The 26,692-nt window shown below is 46.8% G+C and overlaps 1 pseudogene; it reads right to left on the reverse strand.

Moving 5' to 3' along the window:
• Nucleotides 1-5,348: 5,348 nt before the first annotated feature.
• LOC119334048 lies at nt 5,349-26,692 on the reverse strand (annotated as a pseudogene).

The following is a 26,692-nucleotide window of genomic DNA, read 5'->3' on the forward strand; positions in this document are numbered from 1 at the left end:
GAGGAGAACTTTATATTGAGATCCAAAGAGAGAGAAGAAGCCATCTAGCTAATAACTATGGGCCCGAAGGTCTGTGGTAAACTACTCACACATCATCGGAAAGGCTATGGTGTTGATGTAGAAGCCCTCCATGATCGATTCCCCCTCCGACGGAGCACCGAAAAAGGCCCCAAGATGGGATCTCACGGGTACAGAAGGTTGCGGTGGTGGAAAAGTGGTTTCGTGGCTCCCTTGGATGTTTTCAGGGTATAATGGTAGTATATATAGGTGAAAGAAGTAGGTCGGTGGATCTACGAGGGGCCCATGAGGGTGGGGGGCGCTCCTACCCCCCTGGGCGCGCGCTCCTGCCTCATGGACACCTCGTTGCTTCCTTGACGTCCACTCCAAGTCTCCTGGGTTGCGTTTGTTCCAAAAACGATCCTCGCGAAGGTTTCATTCCGTTTGAATTCCGTTTGATATTCCTTTTCTGCGAAGCACTGAAATAGGCAAAAAAACAGCAATTTGCAATGGGCCTTTGGTTAATAGGTTACTCCCAAAAATAATATAAAAGAGAATAATAAAGCCCATTAAACATCCAAAACAGATAATATAATAGCATGGAACAATCAAAAATTATAGATACGTTGGAGACGTATCACACTCGCGTCCATATTGATGCGCTCTTGTAGTGGTAGAGGAAGAATGTTCAATGGGGACAACGGGTTGAAACCGTAGACGACCTCGAAGGAGGACTTGCAGGTAGTAGAGTGTCTTGCGCGGTTGTAGGCATAGGACATACAGATGAAACTCGTATTCTTCTTCTTTAGTCTGTAGCTCTTTTTTAGTTTCTTTTCTCATTCTATTAATTTAGAAATGTTTACAGCCCTTAAAGCATAAACCTCTCTCTTGTGAGGGATCAAGCAAAAAAATCAGATAAATTAAGACGGATCGGACGGCATGGCAGTATTCCTAGTGCAGAGTATGGAGAAAAAACAATAGCTTCATATATAATGGTTGATAACTAACGTGCATGTACAAGTCAAAGTAGGTCAAAACATCAGTCAAGAAAGTTATACAACAAAGCCAGATAGGCAGTGATGTTGCAGTGTTTCAGCTAGGAACGATATGCGCCTTCCATGAAACATCGATGAAAGAAACCGAAGCTAGTAAGAAAAGAAATTCAATGACATAAATGTAGGTACATAGAAGTGGAAAATACAAGTAGTAGCAATTTTTCAAACACACAAAAATAATGGGGACAAAATCTTGCAACAAATCGATGCTAGTAGTTAGAAGAACTTTCTGATTACAGAACTCACAATTCAATGAGGCAAGATCTTCCTATGGGCATTCCTCAGAACTTGCAATTATACTGACAATTTTAAGTGGTTCTTCACAATTGCATACCAAAGTACCTAACCTTACTGCAGAACAGTATACCTAGTGCTGAGTATAAGCGGCAATCAACAGCTTCAGATATACTCCCTCCGTTCCTAAATACTCCTATAAGTCTTTGGAGAGATTCCACTATGGACCACATACGGAGCAAAATAAGTGAATCTATGGACGCGGATTTTTGGGACATGCGGCTACGCGATGCCGTAATCCAGTGCGTCCGTGAGTGCGTCGCGATTGCTAGTTATTATAGTCGCACTCGCAATACCTGGCGTGTTATTATCCAGGGTTTCCGAATACGTCGCTCTATACGCCGGGGGGTTGGCCTGTCGCATTAATTTTTTTATGGATACACCCTTAATGCTAGCAGCCCACTTCACGGTTCTGGCGATGAAATAAATGCTCTTGAGGAGCTGGGGTACACATAATAGAGCCGCGCGTGCTGGATTGGCTTGTACTGTAGATCTTCTACGAGCAGTCTCTCGTGGAGAAACACGGGCGGAAGTGGAGATGAGTTCTGAAAACAGGTTAGCTGCTTAAAACCCATGCGTGGCCGGATTTTTATTGCTTTGTTTGTCGAACACACTTGTAATCATCTATCGTTAGTCTCAATCCCCCAGCGTTCCAACATTTGCCGGGGAGAGCTCTGGATCTGGCTCCTCTAGTGGGACGTCGGAGTTGCACATTAACTGGCTTGCTGGGTGCCATTATGGGTTGCAGGGCAGCTGGGTGTATTCATTCGTCAATGGGAGCAAATCCATCACACGGGGATAGCTTCAGAGCTTGTGCATGAAGATCATGGCCATGGGCCAGTACTACCATGAGCAGCTCATGACGCCCAGAATGAAAATGTTCTTCAGATTCAGTTCAACCGGTGATGCATGCCGACAGACCGATGCATGCGAAATGAGGTGTCCCCACCATGCGTTGAAGTACTCTATATACTTGTTCTCCCACTTCCAACAACTGCATCCACCGTACTGCAAAAACACAAAATACAGAGGCATAGCAAGGCGTGTGGAGAGATGGGTGGAAAGGATCTTGAAAAACTTACTCCAAGCCGTTCGCACTTGTAGAAATGCCTCCATGGTTTTTTTCTTCCGTTCCTGAGACGAACTAGATCATGTAGCCCGCATTGCACTCCGGGCAACAGATGAGAGGAAGCGGTGGCATCTGGTTGGTGGTGTGGTGTGACGTCTGAGGTGCGGAGCTAAGCTGGGGATTGGAGGAACACATGCTTGTGAGGCTGTGGGCAATGGGGAAGCAGAACTGAGAAGGGTTGAGTGAGATGGGCATTGACAAGCTAGCCGTTGGGACTGGGATGCTAGCGGCCCATGCCTCAGTTTAATGCCTGACTGCTTTGCAGACCAGCGTGTGTCAGATGCAAATACACAGTTATACCAAATGCTATATGGGAAGGCAGAGATCATTATACGGTCTACGGGTATTCGAGTTGCACAAATCATGCGGCAGCATGCGGCGTGGATAAAGACCGCGCGTGGCCGCATGTCCACTCGTGATTATTCGGTGAATCTATACTCTAAAATGCATCTAGATACATCCGTGTGTGGTCCATAGTGGAATCTCTACAAAGACTTAATTATATTTAGAAACGAAGGGAGTATATATATATATATATATATATGATGACCAGTAAATAACAGTGCACAGGGGGTCGGAGGGGGGTACCTTATTGAATTCAGGAAACTGCTTTTCTGAATACATACAACTCGCTCCCGTGCGGCTCCTGCGGCCGCACCGGGGCGCCCAGATCCAGCCGCCGGGGGACCTCCCCTGCCTCCCCACCTCCCCTCGCCGCCGCCGGAGGTCGTCGCCGGGCAAAGCCCGATGGCGACGGCGGCGGCGGGGCGGTTTCTGTGGCGCGGTCGCTGCGGGCGTGGAGGGGGCTCGGCTGCGAGCTTCGGCGGCGGGGTCGCGTCTTGGCGTGCCGGGGGTGCGCGGTCCTGCAGGGGCCGCTCAAGGCGATGCAGGCGAGGTGGCGGACGAGGAGCTGGACGCGACGGTGCTGACTGGTGGTGGTTGCGGTCTGCAGAGCTGGGCGGCGACGGATCTGGGAGTTCCCGACGCCATCCGGTGCTCTGGATCCGCAAGTTCTGTTATATGGTGAGGAGCTCCGGCGAAGCACTGCCTTGACCATGGTCAGGCCGACGACGGCGGCGCTACTGGCGTCGTCTACCTTCTTGGAGGTGTCGTTGTGGAGCTCCGTCGACATCATGACGGATTTGGCTCTCCGGATGAAAATCTTTGCCTCGGTCTTCCGAAGCGGGCGGCGGCGGCGTCTACGTCGTGACCTCCTTGGAGGCGTCGTTTGGGAGAGACTGTCGCGAGCGATCTCTTCACCACCAAGGTGCCGCGCTTCCCCCTCCGCCGCCGCCTGAGGGCCTCCGAGGAGGGTTCTCGGCCCCAATGATGGTGGCGGCGGGATCTGGCGCCTCCTCTCAGAGGGCCTTAGCTCCCCGGGGCGGCGGCCCCGGCCGATGGGCGCGGTGCAGCTGGCGGGCTCTGGTGGGCAGCCTCCCACGGCCGCGGGCGGTGTGGGGGCTGCGGACGCTGGCGCAGTGGCGGTTCCTCGCAATCCGTCATGGCTCCATGTAGAAGATCCGCCCCTGCTTCGATCTGTCCCGATCCGTGCTGGCGCCGGTCCTTGCCCCTATGGCCGGCCTGGTGGATCTGGCGTGCGGGTGAGGTTCCGGGGGAAACCCCTGGCTGGCGCGGCAGCCTCCCCAAAGTCGACGCCTTTGGCGCCGATCCCCTTCCTGAAGGCTTTGGGCTGGATCCTCTCCCTTCCGCCTCCTCCTCGAGCTATGGCGAAAGCTTTTGTTCCCCTGGTCTGGGCGTCGACGGCACCCTGGTGTCGTGCTCCTTCTTGAAGGCGGCGGCTGGGAACAACTCTTGGTGGCGGGGCTGCTGGTGGCGTGGTGGCGGTGCGCTTCGGCCTTCTACTTGGTGCTACGCCTTGCTTCGCGGGACCAGCGGACGGTTTCTTTGGTGGAGCGGTGCTTCATCCATACATTGATGGCGACGGATCTTGACGGCGTGGCGCAGTGCAGATTCGGAGTTCGATGTGGGAGGATGGACTCGCGCAGGAGGACGACGCTGTCTGGCGTCGTGGTGACGTCGATGGCAGAGAGATCTGGCATGGTAGATGCAACAGTACAGCTCTAAAGATGGACTCGTGGCAGGTGGCTGCGGCGGCCTCATACCCGGCAAGCGTCCTGGTTGAGAAGTGCGCCGGACTGGTAGGTGCCCCATACTAGGCAGGCGTCCTGGTTGGGACCTCAGGTCTTAGATGTTTAGGTTTGGCTGCGATGTCTGTTTGGTATTAGGCCCAGACTATCAGCGCCCCTTCATCATTTGGATAGGCGTAGCGACAGTTGTTGCTTAGACGGTGGCTTTAGTCTTGCTGTTGTATTACCTTGTAAGATCTTGTGAGAATAATTAATAAAGTGGTCGTATGCATCGCCCAGATGCAGAGGCCGGGGGTCATCCTCCTTTTCTAAAAAAAAAAAAGTAAATAACAGTGCATGTATGTACGAGTCAAAATAGTTGTACAGAGACTGATAGATAGGCATATACCCTAATCGAGTTATTAAGTAACCTCTTATGGGCGTGGCACCCAAAGGAAATACTGACAGAGTTTTGACCCCATAAACACTGACTGTGCCAAGGCAGAATGCCGCCGTGCCAGTTGAGAAAGAAATAGCACAATGATATAACAGCCCGTAGGTAAACAGAAGCACAAAATTACAAGTACTCCCTCTGTAAACTAATATAAGAGCGTTTAGATCACTATTTTAGTATTCTAAACGCTCTTATATTAGTTTCCGGAGGGAGTACTAATTATTCAAACAGGATCTCTATCTGGGATGATAGACAACAGTGTTCATACTGATCTCGCGATTCAAGTGCTCAACATGGCAACATCATCGTAAAACAACACAGGGCAACAACTATCACTGATTCTGGCGCTGGCAGGTCTTGCAAGACAATAGTTCTACTCCAAGTGACCTTTCTTCCCCATCCGTCTGTATGTGCTGGAAGAATTCTGTAAAGAAGCTTTTACACGATCAACGCAATAACAAAGCCAAACATACAGTCATAGGTCATGTATTTGTTTCCTCAAAATAAATCTGATCTCTCAGTATCACCAACCTTCGCAGACAGGACCTCCTCCAAGTCTTTGGGAACAGTAGTTCAACCTTTGCAGACATACTTCCATGTCTTGGGCTTCAGCAGCATAGGCATAGGCCTTGGCTTATCTGCACAGAGTATTAATGTAAAAACTTGCACTTAGGGGAAAATCATTAAAGAAATGGCGAATTTGGATAAAGGAAAATTTAACTTGCTCTAGTCTTCTGTCGTGCTACTAGACACTAGTGATGCTATTATCATTCTAAATAGCACATTTAACAGCCGCTAGCAGGTAGTAATAGAGAAGGTAATTGCTGCGTGCTTACTTCCATAAAGATGGGCATCTACGTATTTGTCATGGATGCTGCCAAGGCGTTGCTGCAGGCTTGCAGGGAGCGTCTTCAGACCAGGGCAGCGTCTAATGGAAAGATATTGGAGAGATGAGTATGCTTGCGGCACATCCGGTAGGGATTCCGGGGTCTTGCAATCCCAAAGCTGGAGGAACTTCAAGGATTGGAGCTCAGGAAAGCAGGATTCCAGAGATGTCAACCCATCACAGTCAGCAATGTCTAGTCTCTTGAGGGACGGGGGAAAATAGAGAACCCCTGTTAAGCCATCACAGTGGTGTAATAATATTTCTTCTATCCTGGATGACCCTTGATGAATCCATGATATTGACTGTCCCTGCTGCAGCTTCATGCCGGATATGGACTCAAGCTTACTGCAATTATTTATGGTCATTGTCCTGAGAGATGCAGGGACGTTGAAGAGCTCAACCAAGTTTTCACAGCTCCATATCATCAGAGACTCTAGACGTGGCAGGAGCTGACTGGTTTCTGATGATGTTGATGGCTCAGCAGAAGCTTGTGCAAATCCAGTCAAATTATTGCATTGCCAAATATGAAGCTTCCTCAAGGATACCAATCCTTCGAACAATTTTTCTGGCCAGTGGATGAGCGTATGGCACCTCGCAATTGACAAATCTTGAAGGTGTACAAAGCATGCACACAGCTCTGTTACACTTATACCTGACTTAAAGTCTTTTAACACCAAAACTTCTAGAGGAAAGTCTTGAGCATTCCCATTCTCCTTGATGTTCACCACTTCCCTCAAACTATTCTCAGCCCCCGTTGAAGTTGTACTCTGTTCAATGCTAGTCAGTTCCAGATTGGTCAATGAAGTCATATGTCTCGCCACCCACAAGAACAAATCTACCTCGCGTCCTTCCAACTTCAATACACTAAGCTTTGGTGATTTAGCTGTAGTTGCCAACCCTGGACAATTCTTAATACAAACATTCTGTAGCTTAGGGAAGGTCGGATGTCCTGGCAATGCTTTCAACTTTACACAGTTGCTAATATGCAGCTTCTCAAGTAGAGGAAACATCATCACCTCTCCTTGCATCCCATCATTATCTATTTCCCACCATCTCTCCAAACAAACAAGACTGTTTAGCATAAGCTCCTTCAAATTTGGAAATTCAAACGATGTATCACACACACCGCTGAACAACCATACTAGTTTTGTACAGCTGAAAAGATGGATCTCAACAATGTTTTGCAACATAGTCATCCATGTTGGGAAGGTGGTGGCTCCATATGACTCTATCCCTATGGCATGTAGTGCATCATGAGGTTTGAGATTCTCGAGCACTTTTGCATCCTCTTCATTATCCCGGCAGCTAGTATTATATTTATAATAATTCCATCCGAAGGTCCATGTTAATCTCAGTTCTCTTAGCTCCTTGTTCACAAGGTTTGCTGCTTTTGCATCCACTTCTGTCACGTTTGCCAGATTACGTAGCTTTAGTTGACCACCAAGGTTTAAATTTCCAAGCTCTCCAACCTTACTACAATTAGGGTCACTACCTGCTACAAAGCATGTAAGTCTCTGAAGGGATGTGAGTTTCCTGACGTCTGTGGGCATGCACTTAAGCTCTGGACAACCATGAGTGTAAAGGTGACAAAGGGAAGTCATATACTTCATTTGTCTTGGAAGTCTACAAAGAGATTCACAGCCAGAGAGAGCGTTTGAAGGTTGTATAGAATGCTCACATCTTCAGGAAGTGCCTTGATACATCTACTTCTTGAGAGATCTAGGTACCTCAGGTGATGCAGATGTTTTGGTTTCAGCGGAAACGATCTTCTCTGTGAACAGAGCTGTAACGCTTGCAAAGAGCTGTATTTTGATGAATGTTGCAACGAACTTTTCATATACCTATAACATAGAAGAGTTTGGATAGCTGGAGAGCTTTTCTCTAGAGAACTATTCAATTTTCTTTCTGGTTCCTTGCATGACAAAAATAAATGACGAGCAGTGTTTGGAAGCCACTCACTCTGACTTGTTTCCTCTGTTGCGACAACAGATTCAATTTTGCCTTGTTCCTCAGTTGCCAAGACACATTCCTTTCCCATTACAGACAGTGCAACATCGTGCATAAGATCGTGAATTTTACATGTAGTTCTGGAATAACACGACCAGGTGTCTTCAACTTCCTTGACCGTGGCTTGGACTTGTTCCACATCCTGAAAGAATGACCTTGAGGCCAGCTCATTGAAAATCTGTTTGCCAATGGTTTCAAGACGAACTTGCTTTTCCTGGATGAAGCCATGTGCAATCCATAGTTGGATCAGCTTGTCCACATCAATCTTGTGATATTTGGGAAATATTGCACAAAAAGCAAAACATTGCTTCATACGCGGCGACAAGTCGTTGTAACTGAGCTTGAGTATTGGTAAGATTCCATTCTCCTCGGTGCAAATGCTGCTTCTGCTTAATACAGTCTCCCATTCCTCCTTACTGGTCTTGGTAGACAGCATGCAGCCCAGTGCTGTTGCAGCTAAAGGAGAGCCAGAACATCTCCCCACAATCTTATCAACCATATTCACCAACTCAGCAGACCTTTCCTCTTCCTTCTTGAATTGGCTGAATGCTGTTGTCTTGATAATTTCCTTTATGTATTGATCTTTCAAAGCTGTGAGATTATATGCTTCAACAGTACGCATCATTTCTGCAACTCCACCATCACGAGTTATTGTCAAAACCACACTACCCATGCCACCATGTTGAAGTCGGGCCTTAAGCTGTTTCCATTTATAAACCTCTTTATTCCAGACATCATCAAGTACAAGGAGGTACCTTTGCCCGCTGACCAAATCCTGAAGTTTATCCAGTGGTGTTTTCTTCTTCTTGGAAGCGGTTTCTTTTGTGCCATCATCCTTCTTCTCAGGAGCTGCTTCAACTATTCTTGTAGCCAGAGAATCCACATCAAAGTTGTTAGAGACACACACCCATAGCAGCAAATCAAAGTGCTTCTGAATTCCGGGTACATTATAGATAACTTGTGCAAATGTGGTCTTGCCCAGACCCCCCATTCCAACGATGGGAATAACTGTGAGATCTGCATTGTTAGATTGCATAACTAGTCTACTAACAATTTCAGTCTTATCATTGGCTCTGGATACATTGATGATTTCCTTGATTTCCTCTGGGTCAGTGATAGCATGGTCTGTCCGCCGCAACTGACTGGATACCGGCGGTTGTTGTTGATACTTAAAGCCAAAGGCATTCATTTCAGTCACAAGGACCTCGATGGCCTGCACAATCTTGCAGAGCTTTCTTCCCATCCTGTTACGGAATACAAAACGGTTGTGAGTGGGAAAGAGTTTTACCACATCGAAGCCAAGCTCCTTGTAGTGCCCCTTCCTTTTTGCTTCACGACGAAGTGCCTCGTACTTGAACTCGTCAAAGACTTCATTCACATCGTAAGCCACCTTCTTGACGGCCTGGAGCCAGGCCGCTGCCCCTTCTCTGTGGGCTGCCGCCTGCTCGGCATCGGTGATGATGTCCAAGATGGCAGGCAGTTTGCGCATCAGGATCTCATGTTGCTCCTCCATGCCCTTCAACACCCTGTACTTGTCAAGGAGGTAGTTGGACGCCTTCCCCATCACGATTTTGAGCAGTGGTCCGACCACCATGGTGGCCACCACCGCCGCCATCGGAACACCAAGAACACAGAGAAGGTCAAGTGCAGTGCGAGTGGATAAGAAAATGGTCTGTGCAAGATGCGCTTGCTTTTTTTTAGAAAAGGAGGATGACCCCCGGCCTCTGCATCTGGACAATGCATACGGCCTTTACAAAGTAATACAACAGTAAGACTAAAGCCGCCGTCTAAGCACCTCTATCTAACTGATGAAGGGGCGCAGATAGCCTGGGCCTAATACCAAACAGACATCGCAGCCAAACCTAACATCTAAGACCTGAGAACCCATCCAGGACGCCTGCCGGCATGGGTCTCACCGGTCCGGCGTGCACTCAGATGTCGCCGCCGCCAACTACCACCGCTCCATCTTCAGAACTGTACTGATGCATCAACCTTGCTCGGTCTAGCTATCGTCGACGCCACCACGGCGCCAAACGGCACCTCCTCCCTGCGCGCACACAGCTGAGCACGTCGCGGTCGCCACTGATACACCTCAGCGCCATGCTGCCAGGTATCACCAGCCGACACAGCTTGAAGTCCTTGGTAGATCTGTCGTGCGTAGCACCTGCCGACCAGGCATGACAAAGCGTAGCACCTGTCGGTCAGGCATGACTTGACATCACCACCGAATCTCCGTGCAAGACGAAGCCGCTCCACCTCCTGCCTCTGACATCTAGCGCTGCTCCGCAAACGATGCTCCCAAGAGAGAAACGACACCGCAGTGCCGCCATCGTCCGATCTGGAACACCAGATCCTAGGGTTTCCCCCGGAGCAGCACGAGTGGGTCGACAAAAGTTACACGAAGATGCCTTCATCAAGGTAACGGCGAGAACGCAGCCATCGCCTGCCGTCGGCTCGGTTTTCACCGGCAACCATGTCTCCCCTACTCGCAGCCGGGACAAGATGATGGATCTCGAGATCCGATCACCAAGCCTCTGGCCGGCCATCTCGGGAAGAAGATGACCACCACGTCCACCAGTGTCACCACGCCGGGCACGCGTCGCCGCCGGCACCCCCATGGTGCCTAGAGGCCGACAAGCCCCGACGAAACCCCTGCCTCGCCAGCCGCCATGGCCCAGACCCCGGCACCACCAGATCCAGATCGGATCGGGGTCCAGGGCCCCAAGCCGCAACCACCGCGGAGGCAGCACTACTGGACGGTGCCTAGCCCTCCAGCCTGCCGCCGAGTCATCGCCAGAGCTCCGCCGCGCCACGCCGCCAAGCCGCCGCCGGGATACCTCGCGCCGCCGCGAGAGAAGCCATAGCCGCCGCGCGTTGGAGAGGCCTGGAGCCGCAGCTGCACCGCCGCCAGGCAGGAGCGCCGCCACCCAGCACGCCCTCCGCTGCGCCGCTGGGCCCCGCCCAGCCCAGCGCCATCTCGCGCCGCGCCGTCCCGCGCCGGACGCCCATCGCGAGGAGAGGGGCAAGATCCCCGCCGCCACCAACGCCGGCCGGTCTTTGCCCGGCGGCGCTGTGCGGTGGCGGCGGGGGGAGAGAGGGCGACGAAGGAGTACGAGGGGCGGCGGCTAGGGTTTCCCCCCAAGATGCGCTTGCTTGGTTGCGAGGAAGATGGAAGCAAATGCTAGCTACTATTCACTTACAGGAAGAGGTATTACATGTGGATGTGCTTGGTTTCCTCACTAGCACAATATACAAATGACAGTTGTAGTGTTCTAGATACTCGTACTTAATAAAACATCACTGCTTTCGAGTAGCATCTTTTCAGGAAAATTGTTTTCTTGGCGCCCAATGGCAGCGCCTTCAACAACGGTCATCGGTCAGGGCTACATCTATTTGCAAGTGTGAGCGCGTTGCTGCGCTATCTAGACAAATGTTAGTAGCCATGCTGCATCACACAGATTAGTGTGCAGGAACGTGATGCTGTGATGCTTCCCAATAATACGCAATACTATTATGAAAGGGACCATGTCAGTAATATATTTATGCTAACGAGGCCAGCTGGCTGCCTACAGGATAATTACTTTTTACTGTTTGTTGCCAATGCTAATGCCAGAGGCGAAGAAACCGAGAGCATGCTTGGATACGTTTTAGTCCCATGACTAAAAGTAGTGGGACTAAAACTTGCTAGTCTCACCCATGCTTGGATCCAAGTACTAAAGAGACTAAAATTTAGTTATTAAGCATTTATTATCCTCCAAACCCTCCAATCCAGAACTAAGGAGAGGAATTAAATGAGGAGAGAGAGAGCTAATACATATTTTAGTAGGTTTCCCATGACTAAAAGATTTTAGCCTTAAGACTAGTCCTAGCCTCTCTTTAGTCAGGGGTGCTTGGAACTTTAGCCTCTAAAATAGACTATTTTTAGTCAGACTAAAAATAGTCCCTTTTATCCAAGCACCCTCCGAGTCTTTTTACAATTGGCGTCCACTATGCCATTGGCACGCAGAGAACACAGTGAAGCACATAAAGGTGAACAAGCAGCCTAACAGTCATGTGCTTGCTTCCTTGCTTGTAATGAAAATGGAGGCAAATAATGCTAGCAAGTATCTACTTGAATTTCGAAGCGGAGACGTACATGTTGGAATGCGTTTGTCTTGAGGATGCTGGAGAAGCAAAGAGGAGCGAGGGCGGCGCTATGGCCCCCTCCTCCTCCGGTTCGGCTTGGCTTGAGGATCCCGCCGGCGCTCACTGTGGGGATTTACGAGGCAGTGCTATCTGAATTCCCAGGCACCCTAGGAAGCCCAGCACCGCTGAACAACTGAAAGCCCAGCGCTATCTGTTGTTTTTTACGGGCAGCAGTAATAAATTAAAGTTTGGGCCTGTTCACAGACTCAACACTCTGTTTGCTTGACTAAATTCACACTTTTGAAAGCTACTCCCTCCGTTCCAAATAGTACAAAGTTGAGTCATCTATTTTGAAATGGAGAGAGTATACATTAACTTTCTTTTACGAGCATGCACACGAATTCATGAAGAAGTAACTAAAGGAATACATAGGACCAATAAACAGTGCCCGAAACACCAGATACGAATACGTAAATCCAGACAAGTGCTGCAATTGCATGGTTTTGGTTTCAGAAGCATGAGATATGGGGGAAAACATGGATATATATACAACCGTGTCTTAATATTATATCTAGATAAATGTTGCCGTCTGTCATCACTGTCATGCGGTAGAAAATGCAGTGGAGGTAAAATACTCAACAGAAAGTCACCTAAAAATGCAGTAGCCCGCTGCTAGAATATTCTTGGGTTCAGTGTTCTTACCTGAATCTGAGCCGCCGGCAGCTCCTGCCGCTCCCCCGTCCCACCCGTGGTTGCTCCACCACTCGCAGTCTCCGGCGTGCCCACTCTCCGGACGGTTGCTGGAGAAGCGGAGAGGAACGGGGACGGTGGCGCCGGACGACGACGGCGGCTGGGCGCCGTCATCTTCCTCCCCCGATGTGAGCTGGCCTTGAAGAGGCTACCTCCCTCCCTCCCCTGTCCTCTGCCTCATCTCCTCCTCTTGTCTCAAAAAAAAAACTTACGTCCCCCTCTTGTCTCAAAAAAAAAAAAAACTTACGCCCCCCTCAAAAAAGGAGTTAGATGACCTTAATTGCGTCGATATCATATTTTTCATGTTGATCTAATAAAAAACATAAAGCCACACATAGATGAAAAGGTTGAAAACCAATGTAAGTATAAAAGTGGCACCGGAGAGGCAACCCCAGAATATATCCAACTGGGGTCCAATTTCGAACCTTTCTTCAAGAGAAGTCAATTTCTCAACAAAAAAGAAAAAAACCTAGAATGACTTAACACCAACTACTTGACCCGCTAGTCAAATTAATATGATCGAATTTGTCTGGTGTTGAAAGCATTTTCATGTAAGAAAACCTTATTCCAATCCTTTAATGGCTCCGATGGTCATGATAACACATGTCCCCACAAGTTAGACACACATTGCTTTGGTCTGGTAGGCACAAAGAAGGGTGAAATCAGTTCAGAACACAATTGGGTTGACCGACCCGGTGCATCGAGAAGAGGGAGAAATGAGGGTGCAGCAGCAGGGTGGAGGAACAAAAAGAGACCAGGTTCAGCCTTGCCCAGTTCACGCCTAAAGAGATTCAGGTGGAAATTGTGACGACTCAAGAAGTTGCCACAGAGCGTTTCATCACTACAAGGCTCGACCCCTTGTGCAATCCAATTTATAGTACTAAAAATATGAAGTGGGTCGCAACGGCAAGGCATACCAAAGTTCCAAACATCACTAGCGAACAATACTTCTAGTGCAGAGTTATGAGGGCAAACCGACAGCTTCAGATACCATATATGATGGTCAGTGTTATAGTACATGGTAAACAGAATATTGACTGTAAATCTTGGTACTCTATATTGTACAAGTCCATAAATAAAACAGGGAAACTGCAACAGATTTTTTTACAAAACTTTTTCTCGGAAAGAAATACGATGATACATACAGCCCTAGGTAAACAGAGGTGGAAAATATAAATACAACTCCAGGTAAACAGAGATTATCCATACAAGATCTCTTTCTGGGAACGGAATGATAGCCAAATAGTATTATAGGGGCGCTTTCAGGATCCTTCCGAGGCTTGCAACACCATGTGTTGGAACAGTTCTGCAAAAAGGTATCAGATTTTAAGTTTATTTTTGCTAAAAAAATAACAGTTAAAGAGTTCCAGCAGTGATAGGCATACTTCTAGATCACAACCTGCATGACAACTTCCATACTGGTATTGGTATTCTTGTGATTCTGCTCATAGCTCTCTAATCTCTGCGGATGGCATATTTCCATGTCTTCGGTTTCAGCAGTATAGGCTTATCCGCATAGATTAATCATGTAAAAACTTACACTTAAAGGGGCATCAATAAATTAAGAAATGACGAATTTAGGTTGAAGAAACAACCAGTTTTCTGTTGTCCTACTAGTGATGATATTACCATTATCTAGATAGTGCATTAAGTACTCACTAGTAAGTAATAGAGGAAGTAATTGTATAATGCGCGCTTACTTCCATAATGATGAGCATCTACATATTCCCTGTCAATTTTGCCCAGCAGTTTTTGCAGGCTTGCAGGGAGCGTCTTCAGATCAGGGCAGTAGCTAATGCCAAGATATTCGAGAAGTAAGTATGATACTGGCTCATCCGGTAGGGATGACAGCGTAAGGCATTCAGAAAGACTGAGGTGCTTCAGCGATGGGAGCTCTCCCGAGCGGGATTCCAGAGATGTCAACCCACCGCAGCGACGAATTACTAGCTCCTTGAGGGACGGATGGAGATGGAGGACCCCTGTTAAGCCATAACACATAATTAGTGTTAGTTCTTCTAAATGCTCTGGCACTGCTCCGGGCGATGATGATGACACCTCAGGCATACTGGATGACTGTTGATGAATGGACAATGCTGACTGTCCTTGCTGCAGCCTCCTGCCGAATGGGGACTCAACCATTTCACAATGTTCAATTTTCATTCTCCTGAGAGATGGAGGTACGTTGAAGACCTCAACCAACCTGTGGCATGCCTTTATCACCAGAGACTCTAGACTTGGCAGGAGTTGACTCGTTTCTGATGATGTTGATGGCTCGGCAGAATCTGGTGCATATCCAATCAGATTATTGCAGAAGCTAATCTGAAGCTTCCTCAAGGATACTAATCCTTGGAACTCTCTTTCTGGCCAGTGGATGAGTGCATCACAGAAATTAATTGACAAATCTTGAAGGTGTACAAAACATGCACATAGCTCTGTTATACTTGATTTTAAGCTCTTTAACACCAAAACTGTCAGGGGTATATCATCATCATTCAATTTTTCCTTGACATCCAACACTTCCCTCAATCCATACTGAGCCTCCGGGGTGGCTCTGTACGCAGTGCTCTCTAGTTCCAGATTGGTCAATGAAGTCATATGTCTAGATAACCACCGGAACAACTTTACCTCACTTCCGTCCATGTTTAATACACTGAGCTTTGGTGATTCAGCTGTGATTATCAAATCTGGACAATATCTGATACAAGCGTTCTGGAGCTCAGGGAAGGACGGGCGTCCTGGCAATGCTGTCAACTTTGTACAGCCAATAATACGTAACTTCTCAAGCCGAGGAAAGATTATTATGTTTTCACTATGCATCTCATCATTATCTATTTCCCATAATACAATATGCTTATAGCATGCAGCCCATCATGAGGTTTGAGTTTGGCCAGGACTCTTGCATCATCCGCACAACTAGTTTCCTTATAATGATATTGTCCACGGGTCCATCCTAGAGTCAATTCTCTTAGGTCCTGCTTATTCACGAGGTTTGCCGCTTCTGCATCTTCTTCTGTCACTTTTGCTAGATAATATTGTTGGGGAACGTAGTAATTTCAAACATTTTCCTACGCACACGCAAGATATGGTGATGCATAGCAACGAGAGGGGAGAGTGTAGTCTACGTACCCACGCAGACCGACTGCATAAGCGTTGACCCAACGTAGAGGAAGTACTCATACGTCTTCCCGATCCGACCGATCCAAGCACCGTTACTCCGGCACCTCCGAGTTCTTAGCACATGTACAGCTCGATGACGATCCCCGGGCTCCGATCCAGCAAAGCGTCGGGGAGGAGTTCCGTCAGCACGACGGCGTGGTGACGATCTTGATGTTCTACCGTCGCAGGGCTTCGCCTAAGCACCGCTACAATATGATCGAGGTGGAATATGGTGGCAGGGGGCACCGCACACGGCTAAGGAACGATCACAAGGATCAACTTGCGTATCCTAGGGTGCCCCCCAGCCTCCGTATATAAAGGAGCCAAGGGGGAGGGGGCGGCCGGCCAAGGAGGGCGCGCCAAGGGAGTCCTACTCCCTCTGGAAGTAGGATTCCCCCCCCCCCCCAATCCTAGTTGGAATAGGATTCCTCGAGGGGGGAAAGAGAGAGAGGGGGCCGGCCACCTCTCCTTGTCCTAATAGGACTAGGGGAGGGGGGAGGCGCGCAGCCCACCTTGGGCTGCCCCTTTCTCCTTTCCACTAAAACCCACTAAGGCCCATATAGCTCCCGGGGGGTTCCGGTAACCTCCCGGTACTCCGGTAAAATCCCGATTTTACCCGGAACACTTCCGATATCCAAACATAGGCTTCCAATATATCAATCTTTATGTCTCGACCATTTCGAGACTCCTCGTCATGTCCATGATCACATCCGGGACTCCGAACAATCTTCGGTACATCAAAATGCATAAACTCATAATAACTGTCATCGTAACGTTAAGCGTGCGGACCCTACGGTTCGAGAACAATGTAGACATGACCGAGACACGTCTCCGGCCAATAACCAATAGCGGGACCTGGATGCCCATATTGGCTCCTACATATTCTACGAAGATCTTTATCGGTCAGACCGCATAACAACATACGTTGTTCCCTTTGTCATCGGTATGTTACTTGCCCGAGATTCGATCGTCGGTATCCAATACCTAGTTCAATCTCATTACCAGCAAGTCTCTTTACTCGTTCCGTAATACATCATCCCGCAACTAACTCATTAGTTGCAATGCTTGCAAGGCTTATGTGATGTGCATTACCGAGAGGGCCCAGAGATACCTCTCCGACAATCGGAGTGACAAATCCTATTCTCGAAATACGCCGACTCAACATCTACCATTGGAGACACCTGTAGAGCTCCTTTATAATCACCCAGTTACGTTGTGACGTTTGGTAGCACACAAAGTGTTCCTCCGGCAAACGGGAGTTGCATAATCTCATAGTCATAGGAACATGTATAAGTCATGAAGAAAGCAATAGCAACATACTAAACGATCGGGTGCTAAGCTAATGGACTGGGTCATGTCAATAAGATCATTCAACTAATGATGTGACCTCGTTAATCAAATAACAACACTTTGTTCATGGTTAGGAAACATAACCATCTTTGATTAACGAGCTAGTCAAGTAGAGGCATACTAGTGACACTAAGTTTGTCTATGTATTCACACATGTATTATGTTTCCGGTTAATACAATTCTAGCATGAATAATAAACATTTATCATGATATAAGGAAATAAATAATAACTTTATTATTGCCTCTAGGGCATATTTCCTTCAGTCTCCCACTTGCACTAGAGTCAATAATCTAGATTACACAGTAACGATTCTAACACCCATGGAGCCTTGGTGCTGATCATGTTTTGCTCGTGGAAGAGGCTTAGTCAATGGGTCTGCAACATTCAGATCCGTATGTATCTTGCAAATCTCTATGTCTCCCACCTGGACTAGATCCCGGATGGAATTGAAGCGTCTCTTGATGTGCTTGGTCCTCTTGTGAAATCTGGATTCCTTTGCCAAGGCAATTGCACCAGTATTGTCACAAAAGATTTTCATTGGACCCGATGCACTAGGTATGACACCTAGATCGGATATGAACTCCTTCATCCAGACTCCTTCGTTTGCTGCTTCCGAAGCAGCTATGTATTCCGCTTCACATGTAGATCCCGCTACGACGCTTTGTTTAGAATTGCACCAACTGACAGCTCCACCATTTAATGTAAACACGTATCCGGTTTGCGATTTAGAATCGTCCGGATCAGTGTCAAAGCTTGCATCAACGTAACCTCTTACGGTGAGCTCTTTGTCACCTCCATATACGAGAAACATATCCTTAGTCCTTTTCAGGTATTTCAGGATGTTCTTGACCGCTGTCCAGTGATCCACTCCTGGATTACTTTGGTACCTCCCTGCTAAGCTTATAGCAAGGCACACATCAGGTCTGGTACACAGCATTGCATACATGATAGAGCCTATTGTTGAAGCATAGGGAACATCTTTCATTTTCTCTCTATCTTCTGCAGTGGTCGGGCATTGAGTCTGACTCAACTTCACACCTTGTAACACAGGCAAGAACCCTTTCTTTGCTTGATCCATTTTGAACTTCTTCAAAATCTTGTCAAGGTATGTGCTTTGTGAAAGTCCAATTAAGCGCCTTGATCTATCTCTATAGATCTTTATGCCTAATATGTAAGCAGCTTCACCGAGGTCTTTCATTGAAAAACTCTTATTCAAGTATCCCTTTATGCTATCCAAAAATTCTATATCATTTCCAATCAGTAATATGTCATCCACATATAATATCAGAAATGCTACAGAGCTCCCACTCACTTTCTTGTAAATACAGGCTTCTCCGAAAGTCTGTATAAAACCAAATGCTTTGATCACACTATCAAAGCGTTTATTCCAACTCCGAGAGGCTTGCACCAGGCCATAAATGGATCGCTGGAGCTTGCATACTTTGTTAGCTCCCTTTGGATCGACAAAACCTTCCTGTTGCATCATATACAACTCTTCTTTCAGAAATCCATTCAGGAATGCAGTTTTGACATCCATCTGCCAAATTTCATAATCATAAAATGCAGCAATCGCTAACATGATTCGGACAGACTTAAGCATCGCTACGGGTGAGAAAGTCTCATCGTAGTCAACCCCTTGAACTTGTCGAAAACCTTTTGCGACAAGTCAATCTTTATAGACAGTAATATTACCGTCAGCGTCAGTCTTCTTCTTGAAGATCCATTTATTCTCAATTGCTTGCCGATCATCGGGCAAGTCAACCAAAGTCCATACTTTGTTCTCATACATGGATCCCATCTCAGATTTCATGGCTTCAAGCCATTTTGCGGAATCTGGGCTCACCATCGCTTCTTCATAGTTCGTAGGTTCATCATGATCTAGTAGCATGACTTCCAGAACAGGATTACCGTACCACTCTGGTGCGGATCTCACTCTGGTTGATCTACGAGGTTCAGTAGTATCTTGATCTAAAGTTTCATGATCATCATCATTAGCTTCCTCACTAATTGGTGTAGGTGTCACTGAAACAGTTTTCTGTGATGTACTACTTTCCAAACAGGGAGCAGGTACAGTTACCTCGTCAAGTTCTACTTTCCTCCCACTCACTTCTTTCGAGAGAAACTCCTTCTCTAGAAAGGATCCATTCTTAGCAACGAATGTCTTGCCTTTGGATCTGTGATGAAGGTGTACCCAACAGTCTCCTTTGGGTATCCTATGAAGACACATTTCTCCGATTTGGGTTCGAGCTTATCAGGTTGAAGCTTTTTCACATAAGCATTGCAGCTCCAAACTTTAAGAAACGACAACTTTGGTTTCTTGCCAAACCATAGTTCATAAGGTGTCGTCTCAACGGATTTTGATGGTGCCCTATTTAACGTGAATGCGGCCGTCTCTAGAGCATAACCCCAAAATGATAGCGTTAAATCTGTAAGAGACATCATAGATCGCACCATATCTAATAAAGTACGATTACGACGTTCGGACACACCATTACGCTATGGTGTTCCGGGTGGCGTGAGTTGCGAAACTATTCCACAATTTTTCAAATGTACACCAAACTCGTAACTCAAATATTCTCCTCCACGATCAGATCGTAGAAACTTTATTTTCTTGTTACGATGATTTTCAACTTCACTCTGAAATTCTTTGAACTTTTCAATTGTTTCAGACTTATGTTTCATTAAGTAGATATACCCATATCTGCTTAAATCATCTGTGAAGGTGAGAAAATAACGATATCCGCCACGAGCCTCAATATTCATCGGACCACATACATCTGTATGTATGATTTCCAACAAATCTGTTGCTCTCTCCATAGTGCCGGAGAACGGTGTTTTAGTCATCTTGCCCATGAGGCACGGTTCGCAAGTACCAAGTGATTCATAATCAAGTGGTTCTAAAAGCCCATCAGTATGGAGTTTCTTCATGCGTTTTACACCGATATGACCTAAACGGCAGTGCCACAAATAAGTTGCACTATCATTATCAACTCTGCATCTTTTGGCTTCAACATTATGAATATGTGTATCACTACTATCGAGATTCATAAAAAATAGACCACTCTTCAAAGGTGCATGACCATAAAAGATTTTATTCATATAAATAGAACAACCATTATTCTCTGACTTAAATGAATAACCGTCTCGCATCAAACAAGATCCAGATATAATGTTCATGCTCAACGCAGGCACCAAATAACAATTATTTAGGTCTAATACTAACCCCGAAGGTAGATGTAGAGGTAGCGTGCCGACCGCGATAACATCGACTTTGGAACCATTTCCCACGCGCATTGTCACCTCGTCCTTTGCCAGTGTTCGCTTAATCCGTAGTCCCTGTTTCGAGTTGCAAATATTAGCAACAGAACCAGTATCAAATACCCAGGTGCTACTGCGAGCTCTAGTAAGGTACACATCAATAACATGTATATCACATATACCTTTGTTCACCTTGCCATCCTTCTTATCCGCCAAATACTTGGGGCAGTTTCGCTTCCAGTGACCAGTCTGCTTGCAGTAGAAGCACTCAGTTTCAGGCTTAGGACCAGACTTGGGTTTCTTCTCCTGAGCAGCAACTTGCTTGTTGTTCTTCTTGAAGTTCCCCTTCTTCTTCCCTTTGCCCTTTTTCTTGAAACTAGTGGTCTTGTTAACCATCAACACTTGATGCTCCTTCTTGATTTCTACCTCCTCGGCTTTCAGCATTGCGAAGAGCTCGGGAATAGTCTTATTCATCCCTTGCATATTATAGTTCATCACGAAGTTCTTGTAGCTTGGTGGCAGTGATTGGAGAATTCTGTCAATGACGCAATCATCTGGAAGATTAACTCCCATCTGAATCAAGTGATTATTATACCCAGACATTTTGAGTATATGCTCACTGACAGAACTGTTCTCCTCCATCTTGCAGCTATAGAACTTATTGGAGACTTCATATCTCTCAATCCGGGCATTTGCTTGAAATATTAACTTCAACTCCTGGAACATCTCATATGCTCCATGACGTTCAAAACATCGTTGAAGTCCCGATTCTAAGCCGTAAAGCATGGCACACTGAACTATCGAGTAGTCATCAGCTTTGCTCTGCCAGACGTTCATAACATCTGGTGTTGCTCTAGCAGCAGGCCTGGCACCTAGCGGTGCTTCCAGGACGTAATTCTTCTGAGCAGCAATGAGGATAATCCTCAAGTTACGGACCCAGTCCGTGTAAATGCTACCATCATCTTTCAACTTTGCTTTCTCAAGGAACGCATTAAAATTCAACGGAACAACAGCACGAGCCATCTATCTACAATCAACATAAACAAGCAAGATACTATCAGGTATTAAGTTCATGATAAGTTTAAGTTCAATTAATCAAATTACTTAAGAACTCCCACTTAGATAGACATCCCTCTAATCCTCTAAGTGATCACGTGATCCAAATCAACTAAACCATAACCGATCATCACGTGAGATGGAGTAGTTTTCAATGGTGAACATCGTTATGTTGATCATATCTACTATATGATTCACGCTCGACCTTTCGGTCTCCGTGTTCCGAGGCCATATGTGCATATGCTAGGCTCGTCAAGTTTAACATGAGTATTCTGCGTGTGCAAAAACTGGCTTGCACCCGTTGTAGATGGACATAGAGCTTATCACACCCGATCATCACGTGGTGTCTGGGCACGACGAACTTTGCCAACGGTGCATACTCAGGGAGAACACTTCTTGATAATTTAGTGAGAGATCATCTTATAATGCTACCGTCAGTCAAAGCAAGATAAGATGCATAAAAGATAAACATCACATGCAATCAATATAAGTGATATGATATGGCCATCATCATCTTGTGCCTGTGATCTCCATCTCCGAAGCACCGTCATGATCACCATCGTCACCGGCGCGACACTTTGATATCCATCGTAGCATCGTTGTCGTCTCGCCAATCTTATGCTTCCACGACTATCGCTACCGCTTAGTGATAAAGTAAAGCATTACATCGCGATTGCATTGCATACAATAAAGCGACAATCATATGGCTCCTGCCAGTTGCCGATAACTCGGTTACAAAACATGATCATCTCATACAATAAAATTCATCATCATGCCTTGACCATATCACATCACAACATGCCCTGCAAAAACAAGTTAGACGTCCTCTACTTTGTTGTTGCAAGTTTTACGTGGCTGCTACGGGCTTAAGCAAGAACCAATCTCACCTACGCATCAAAACCATAACGATAGTTTGTCAATTTGACTCCGTTTTAACCTTCGCAAGGACCGGGCGTAGCCATACTTGGTTCAACTAAAGTTGGAGAGACAGTCGCCCGCAAGCCACCTATGTGCAAAGCACGTCGGGGGAACCGGTCTCGCGTAAGCGTACGCGTAATGTTGGTCTGGGTCGTCTCGTCCAACAATACCGCTGAACCAAAGTATGACATGCTGGTAGGCAGTATGACTTATATCGCCCACAACTCACTTGTGTTCTACTCGTGCATATAACATCAACATATAAAACCTAGGCTCGGATGCCACTGTTGGGGAACGTAGTAATTTCAAAAAAATTCCTACGCACACGCAAGATCATGGTGGTGCATAGCAACAAGAGGGGAGAGTGTAGTCTACGTACCCACGCAGACCGACTGCGGAAGCGTTGACACAACGTAGAGGAAGTAGTCGTACGTCTTCCCGATCCGACCGATCCAAGCACCGTTACTCCGACACCTCCGAGTTGTTAGCACACGTACAGCTCCATGACGATCCCCGGGCTCCGATCCAGCAAAGCGTCGGGGAGGAGTTCCGTCAGCACGACGGCGTGGTGACGATCTTGATGTTCTACCGTCGTAGGGCTTCGCCTAAGCACCGCTACAATATGATCGAGGTGGAATATGGTGGCAGGGGGCACCGCACACGGCTAAGGAATGATCTCAAGGATCAACTTGTGTGTCCTAGGGTGCCCCCCTGCCTCCGTATATAAAGGAGCCAAGGGGGAGGGGGCGGCCGGCCAAGGAGGGCGCGCCAAGGGAGTCCTACTCCCTCTGGGAGTAGGATTCCCCCCCCCCCCCAATCCTAATTGGAATAGGATTCCTCGAGGGGGGGAAGAGAGAGAGAGGGCCGGCCACCTCTCCTTGTCCTAATAGGACTAGGGGAGGGGGGAGGCGCGCAGCCCACCTTGGGCTGCCCCTTTCTCCTTTCCACTAAAACCCACTAAGGCCCATATAGCTCCCGGGGGGTTTCGGTAACCTCCCGGTACTCCGGTAAAATCCCGATTTTACCCGGAACACTTCCGATATCCAAACATAGGCTTCCAATATATCAATCTTTATGTCTCGACCATTTAGAGACTCCTCGTCATGTCCATGATCACATCCGGGACTCCGAACAATCTTCGGTACATCAAAATGCATAAACTCATAATAACTGTCATCGTAACGTTAAGCGTGCGGACCCTACGGTTCGAGAACAATGTAGACATGACCGAGACACGTCTCCGGTCAATAACCAATAGCGGGACCTGGATGCCCATATTGGCTCCTACATATTCTACGAAGATCTTTATCGGTCAGACCGCATAACAACATACGTTGTTCCCTTTGTCATCGGTATGTTACTTGCCCGAGATTCGATCGTCGGTATCCAATACCTAGTTCAATCTCGTTACCAGCAAGTCTCTTTACTCGTTCCGTAATACATCATCCCGCAACTAACTCATTAGTTGCAATGCTTGCAAGGCTTATGTGATGTGCATTACCGAGAGGGCCCAGAGATACCTCTCCGACAATCGGAGTGACAAATCCTATTCTCGAAATACGCCAACTTAACATCTACCATTGGAGACACCTGTAGAGCTCCTTTATAATCACCCAGTTACATTGTGACGTTTGGTAGCACACAAAGTGTTCCTCCGGCAAACGGGAGTTGCATAATCTCATAGTCATAGGAACATGTATAAGTCATGAAGAAAGCAATAGCAACATACTAAACGATCGGGTGCTAAGCTAATGGAATGGGTCATGTCAATCAGATCATTCAACTAATGATGTGACCTCGTTAATCAAATAACAACACTTTGTTCATGGTTGGGAAACATAACCATCTTTGATTAACGAGCTAGTCAAGTAGAGGCATACTAGTGACACTAAGTTTGTCTATGTATTCACACATGTATTATGTTTCCGGTTAATACGATTTTAGCATGAATAATAAACATTTATCATGATATAAGGAAATAAATAATAACTTTATTATTGCCTCTAGGGCATATTTCCTTCAAATATAGCTCTAATAGACCGCCAAGGTTTAAAGGACAGAGCTCTCCCACATTACTGCAATTGGAGCCACTACCTGCTACAAAACATGCAAGTGTGCATAGGGATGTGAGGTTTCTGATGTCTCTAGGCATGCTCTTCAACTGTACACAACCATGAGTGTAAAGGTGACGGAGGGCAGTCATATACTTCATTTGTCTTGGAAGTTCAACAAGAGCACTGCAGCCAGAGAGGTTCAGTGTTTGAAGGTTGTAGAGAATGCTCATATCTTCAGGAAGCTCTTTGATAAAACTTCTTGAGAGATCTAGGTATCTCAGATGATGTAGATGCTTTGGTTTCAGCGGAAATGATCTTATATATACATTGAGCTTTAATGCTTGCAAAGGACTGTATTTTGATGAATGCTGCAACAAACATTGCAAAAGACCATCACATAGAAGAGTTTGGATAGCTGGAGAGCTTTTCTGGAGAGAAACGTTCAATTTTCTTCCTGGTTCCTTGCATGACAAAAATAGATGACGAGCAGTGTTTGGAAGCCACTCACCCTGACTAGGTTCCTCAGTTACATGGGCACATTCCTTTTCCATTATAGATAGTGTGCAACATCATGCATAAGGTCATGGATTTTACAAGTAGTTTTGGAATAATATGCCTTGGTGAATCTAATTTCTATGGATGTGGCTTGGACTTGTTTCACATCTTGAAAGAATGACCTTGAGTCCAGCTCACTGAAAATTTGTTTGCCAATGGTTTCAAGACAAACTTGCTTTTCCTGTATGAAACCATGTGCAATCCATAGTTGGATCAGCTTGTCCACATCAATCTCGTAATCTTTGGGAAATACAGCACAAAAAGCAAAGCATTGCTTCATATGCGACGGCAAGTCATTGTAACTGAGCTTGAGTATTGATAAGATTCCTGTCTCCTCGGTGCAAATGCTGCTTCTGATTGATATAGCCTCCCATTCTTCCTTACTGGTCTTGGTGCACAGTACAGAGCCTAGTGCTGTTGCAGCTAAAGGAGAACCAACACATCTCTTCACAATCTCATCAACCATATCTACCAACTCGGTGGGCCTTTTCTCTGCCTTCTTGAAACGACTGAATGCTGTTGTCTCGATGATTTTCTTTATGAATTTATCATCCAAAGCTTTGAGATTGTAAGCTTCAATAGTGTGCATTATTCCAGCCACTCGTTCGTCACGAGTAGTTGTCAAGACCACACTACCCATGCCACCATATTCAAGACGGGCCTTGAGCTGTGTCCAAATCTGAACCTGTCGTGCCCAGACATCATCCAATACAAGGAGGTACCGTTGCCCACTCACCACATTCTGAAGGATATCCAGTGGTATTTTCTTTTTCATGGAAGCATCTGCTTCTTTCCTATCACTCTTCTTCTTAGGAGCTGCTTCAACTATACTTTTTGCCAGAGAATCCACATCAAAGCAGTCAGAGAAACACACCCATAGCAGCAAATCGAAATACTTTTGAATTTTTGGGTCATTGTACACAAGTTGTGCTAACGTGGTCTTGCCCTGACCGCCCATTCCAACGATGGGAACAACCGTGAGATCTGCATTGTTAGCTTGCCCAACTAGTATATCAACAATTTTCTTCTGATCGTTGGCTCTAGATTCGATGATGATTTTCTTGATTTCCTCTGGGTCAGTGCTAGCATGATCCGTCCGCCGCAACTGACTGGATACCGGCGGCTGTTGCTGATACTTAAAGCCAAAGGCGTTCATTTCGGTCACAAGGACCTCGATGTCCTGCACAATCTTGCGGAGCTTTCTTCCCATCCTGTTACGGAACACAAAACGGTTGTGGGTGGGAAAGAGTTTTACCACATCAAAGCCAAGCTCCTTGTAGTGTCCCTCCTTTTTGGCCTTGCGACGAAGCGCCTCGTACTTGAACTCGTCGAAGACTTCATTGGCCTGGTAAGCCACCTTCTTGATGGCCTGGAGCCAGGCAGCCGTCCCTTCTCTATGGGAAGCCACTTGCTCGGCGTCGGCGATGATGTCCAGGATTGCAGGCAGTTGTGCATCAGGATCTCATGTTGCTCCTCCGTGCCTTTCATCACCTTGTACTGAGCGAGGAGGCTGTTGGACACCTTGTCCTTCACGATGGACAACAGTGGCCCGACCACCAT

Source organism: Triticum dicoccoides, chromosome 7A, assembly GCF_002162155.2.
Source record: "Triticum dicoccoides isolate Atlit2015 ecotype Zavitan chromosome 7A, WEW_v2.0, whole genome shotgun sequence".
NCBI lineage: Eukaryota > Viridiplantae > Streptophyta > Magnoliopsida > Poales > Poaceae > Triticum > Triticum dicoccoides.